Below are 5,693 nucleotides of genomic sequence, written 5' to 3' on the forward strand. Positions count from 1 at the left end.
CAAACAAAAACCTATGTTAAAACAAAGAAAAAAGACTTATAGTTTACATGATTACACAAATGATTTGTTTGCAACTTATAGTTTTATTTTTGAAATTTATTTTATTTTGCTTGACTCAGTTTTTTTTTCTTTTAAACTCATAGTTTTGCTTTATTCTGAGAAAGTGTTGCTTTATCTTTATGATACAAAACTAATCCCATAGTCTGTACTTGGACCCATCCTGTTCATCATATATATGCTACCATTGGGCAATATCATAAGGAATAACTCCATACATTTTCATTGTTATGCAGATGATACACAATTGTATCTATCAATTAAACCAGATGTACAATTTCCATTAGTTAAACTGCAAGAATGCCTCGCAGACATAAAGACATGGATGACCAGCAACTTTCTATTATTAAACTCTGACAAAACAGAAGTCATTATACTATAGGCCCCCACACCTTCGGAACAAACTGTCCGACAACATAATTTCTTCGAATTGTATTACCATGAACTACAGCACCACGGTAAAAAATCTTGGTGTTATTTTTGACGAGGATTTGTCTTTTAAATCCCATATAAAGCAAATTTAAAGGACTGCCTACTTCCATCTACGGAATATTGCAAAAATCAGGCACATCCTAAACCACAACAATGCAGAAACACTCATCCATGCTTTTATCACCTCCAGGCTGGATTATTGCAATTCCCTTTTATCAGGCTGTCCAAACTCATCATTAAAGACCCTTCAATTCATACAAAATGCTGCAGCACGGGTTTTAACAGGAACGAAGAAGATGGACCACATCACTCCTGTTTTAGCAGCATTGCACTGGCTCCCAGTTAAGTCCAGGATTGATTTTTAAATACTTTTACTCACATACAAAGCGCTCAAGGGTCAGGGACCATCCTACCTACAGCAGCTTTTAATCTCCTATTGCCCCTCTAGGGCATTAAGATCCCTGATCCCTGTCCGTTGGTGGTTCCCAGAGTCCACAAAATAAGATCAGGTGCTAGAGCTTTCGGCTACCAAGCCCCGTTCCTCTGGAATCAACTTCCAGTGACGATTAGGGAGGCAGACAGTGTCCACACATTTAAGAGTAGGTTAAAGACTTTCCTTTTTAGTAGGCTACAGCGTACAGTTAAGACTGATTTTAAACCCCCTTTTATACATCCTCATGGACCCTTCGTTTTATGGAATTGTATTTATTGTACTCTTAACTATATTTGTGTCATTGTGTTAGGTTTCTTTTTAAATTGGTATTTTCACATTGATCTTATAAGATACGTTTGTTGTTTTTACATTGTTTTACATTGTCAATTGCGTTTGTTGACTTGTGAAGCCCTCTGAGACAAATAGGATTTGTGATTTTGGGCTATATAAATTTGAATTCAATTTGCCTATTGCCCAATCATAGTTTAATAACTCACTGGTGATTTACAGTGGTTGCTAACAAATGACTAAATGTCATCTTGCTAAACATTAGCCGCCTTTAGCTTAGCGGTGGTGATGCGCAGCCATGCTACTGTAATTTGGTTTCTTTATAGCTTGACATTTACAAAGTCTTCTGCATTTTAACCAATCGCCATGACGCTTCCTTCTTCAATATTGATGTGTGTAATTCTATCATAAGCCACCCGTGCTTCAGTTTGAAGAAGAAGAAAAGAGAACGAGAACACAGCTATTTAAAATAAAAAACGTAGTGAAGTTGATGGGAGCTGCAGAACTGTGCGTGGACATGAGCCGCCGTCACCATATTTACTGAGGCCCCTCAGCATATTCACTGAGGATGCAACTCTACTGTTCTTTGACCACAACTCAACATTATTCAGCAAACAGGATGTGACCACACAGAAAGCTCAGAAGAAGACAGCATCCTGTGTTACACAAATCTTAATTTGGAAACCCACTGAGTTGTCCTACCTAACCTGCACCTTCAGAGCGACCTTTACAGAGTGACTCTTCCATTCTAGAGTTGTTGTTCGATAATATGTACTGGATATTTGAACAAGTCCGTTGATACAACCGCAGCATTAGTATAGTTGTATCTGTTCCGAAGCTTTCAATGAAATGAGGAAACATTCAGAATGTTTTTGAACTTTGTTAATTGGGTTTTGCAATAATGTATAGGTGTTAAATCAGAGACTTTATGATCAAATCAAACTTCAATTATAGAGCCCTTTTCATTCACAAAGTGCTTCACAAACTAAAGACATAGACAATTTACAAAAAATAAAAACAATCTCTCCCTCCTGATGTTATAACCAGAGTAACATATACACTTATTTTTACTTTGATTAAAAAGAACAATTAATACCAACGCAGGACTGAATAAAATAGGAATAATATAAATAAAAAAACAAACAATAATCAAATATAATACAAAAATATAACATTTAATCAACAAAATGTTGTGATCAGCTCCATTCTTCTTCCTACAGAGAGTTACAGCTACAAAGAGATCCGCTCCTTTGTGGAGAACAAGATGCCGGGGAAGAGCCGCACCAACGACTTCCTGCAGTACAACCGCAAGGCTCTGAGCCGCATCTACCCAAAGGGCCAGAGGGTGGAGTCCTCCAACTACGATCCCTACCCCCTGTGGGCCGGGGGCTGCCACATGGTGGCGCTCAACTTCCAGACTGCAGGTACTCTCTCTCTCTTGGTGGGGTTCCCTAAAAGGAAAGTCACAAATGAAATAGAGAGTTTAATTCTGCGTGTATGGATTCCTTAGCTTTTACTGCCAACAATATTGTGAGAAACAAGCAAACATTAAATGTCATTTCGAAACATTTTCAGAACAAACACACATAATTTGCTAAAGGTAAAAATAGCAATAGACTTTTAACATTTACTTTATTGTCTATCTATAAGTTCACAAAAGCAACCAACACATTTTTTGTATAGACAAGCTTAAAAATTGTATATATCATTATATATATACGTATATATATATATATATATATATATATATATATATATATAACTTCATAAGCTGTGTTATCAAATATATTTTGAGAATGGCACTTTTGATAGTAAAGGTTGCTGACCCCTGCACTAGCCCCATACAGTATGTGACCTCTGTACCCCCCTGAAACTCTCAAGCCTTAAACCTAGGACCAAAGACCCCCATTCTTCCAATAGGCCCTGACAGTGGACATAGGGTAGAGCTCAGTGAACAGTGAAGAGACACAGCCTTTACAAATCTGCTACAGCTTGTGGAAATACGGAACTGGAATGTAGAACATTTTTGGGTTTGCTCGCTCTCAACCCAGGCAAAAAGTAAAACTGTGAAATAATATGCAAACTGCAGCTGGATAAACAGTAACAAATTCAAATAATTGACTTTATCATCCACAGGAAGCACTAACTACATTATGACAGGGATATTTTATAAAAATAAATAAATTAACATATTGCAAAAATATTTTTTGCATCCCCAGAGTCACACTCAGTCACACTTGTACATCAAATACGTTGGTGGGATGAGGGTTAAAGGGAATCAGGAGGAACAGAAAATACGGAAGCTATCATATTAACTATGCAAATTGAACAGATGTTTTTTAACAGTTGACATTTTGAGTAGAAGGAAAGCACATGTGTAATTTAGAACATTCATTATAGCTTTGGGACCTTTAAGTGTGTCAGTAACCAAGGGCAGTGTCAACAAGCACAACACAAAGGTTGAGGCTGGATAGTCAGAAAAATCAGGTCCTATGTCTTTTTTCTAACCACTGTTCCTTAAGGTGTTTCCTCAGGGAAAAGCGATCATCAGGTGTTAGGACAAGACTACTGAGAGAAGCTCAGTCTCACACACACTGGGCTACGAGTGTATTATGTGCCAGAAATGAAACTTTACACATGTTACACTATGCATATCACCATTCAACATTTTGAAGAAAATAGTTTACAAAACCCCACACAGCTCAGTTAACACCTTGAAACTTTTACTGCAATTGTTGTGGCGTTTATATTTTGGCTTTTACTTTAATATATTGTTGCAATTTTAAACATATAAGCACTTTAGCAAGGTAAGGCATAAGATGACAAATGTGCACATGATCAGCGGTTGTTTTAGTAAACGGCCAAATGTTGTGCCATGTTAAAAGTTAGGGCCACAAGGATTTATGGGACAGCATTTTCTCCTTTTCTAAAGCAGGGTCCAGTGTTTCCAAAGCTAAAGGAGATAATAAAGGAAAACTGAAGCTCCTTTCCTTTCATCTAGAGATTCCAAACAGCTCAGGGTCAGGTTATGTATTTCTACCGTAGTAAAAAGACAAGGGATCCATCCTGATATCTAAACACAGACTCTGTCACAAACTTGAAAACACAAGGTATAGGACTCAAATGCACGACCCCAGGAGACAGAGGTAAAGTATGAAAAAAATACTTTATTCCAAAATTCAGGTCTCAAAAAAGGATCGACACTCTTGACGAGGTGAAAAAGGTTCAAAAAGTAACAACAGAAAATCACTCACTTAATGAGGAACAACATTTACTGGAAAACTCACGGGCATGAATCAGGCTTGAGACATGAGAAACAAACGCTGTTACGCTGTCTACTGACATGAAGACAGGACAAGACGAACTGGCACAAGACAAGACAAGGGGAGGCTGGGGAATTTAAACAAGAGGTAACTGGGCGCAGGCGGAAACAGTCAGGGGTGGGGATGATGCTGATGATGGCAGGCACACACACAAGGATAGGGAGTCAAGGGACCTGGAATGAGACACAAAAGGTGAGAACCAAAATAAAACAGGAAGTGGGAGACAAAAATGACTAAACAAAACATGAAACATGACTAGACTAACATCTTTGACGAGACACAACAGTGCCCCCCCCTCTAGGGCCGACTCCTGATGGCCCAGGCTGATCATTAAAGTCCTGAATAAGGGTCTTGTCTATGATAAATGTTGCAACTACCCAGGATCTTGCTTCGGGACCGTAGCCTTTCCAGTCCACTAGGAATTGCTTGCCCCGACCCCTGTTGCGGACCCCCAGCAGCTTACGGACCTTATAAAGTTGACCACCTTCAAAGAGCTGGGGCGGTGGAGGGGGCTTGGAGGCGGGAACGAGTGTGCTCTCATGCACGGGTTTGATCTTGCTGTCATGGAACGTGGGGTGTCAGGCATGTAAAAATGTTGTGAATAGAAATAGAGCTCTCAAAGAAAACACAGGGATGATCAGAGAGTGCAACATCAGTCACCACAACCTTAGAGATATTCAGTCCCTTTGAGATAATTAAGTCCAGAGTGTGCCGCCCCTTATTGTGCGTGGGCTCCGTCACATGCTGAGTCAGTCCATAGCTATCAAGAACACAAAACAGCCCTTTAGCCCCTCTGTCCTGGGGGTTGTCAACATGGATGTTAAAATCACGAACAATGACTAGACGGTCAAAGTCAATACACACTATAGACAGCAGTTCAGTAAAGTCATCAAAAAAGCTTGCACAGTATTTGGGTGGTCTATAGATATTTAGGAACAGAGCTCGAGAGGAGCATTTCAGCTGAAGGGCCACATATTCAAAAGAAGCAAAGTTCCCATAAGATGTCTTCCTGCATTGAATGGAATCATTGAACAAATAGCAACTCCACCTCCTTTCTTATGCATTATTTCCTGACTCATAAAACTAAAGTTGGGAGGTGTTGATTCGATAAGAACAGCTGCACTGTTATTTTGTTCAATCCAAGTTTCTGTTAAAAACAT

General features: G+C 39.1%; 1 pseudogene; it reads left to right on the forward strand.

Moving 5' to 3' along the window:
- The first annotated feature begins 202 nt into the window (after positions 1 to 202).
- On the forward strand, positions 203 to 3,782 carry LOC104947393 (uncharacterized; annotated as a pseudogene).
- The last annotated feature ends 1,911 nt before the right edge of the window (positions 3,783 to 5,693 follow it).

This window comes from Notothenia coriiceps, unplaced genomic scaffold, assembly GCF_000735185.1.
Source record: "Notothenia coriiceps isolate Sejong01 unplaced genomic scaffold, NC01 NC01_scaffold00012546, whole genome shotgun sequence".
In the NCBI taxonomy this organism is placed as follows: Eukaryota; Metazoa; Chordata; class Actinopteri; order Perciformes; family Nototheniidae; genus Notothenia; species Notothenia coriiceps.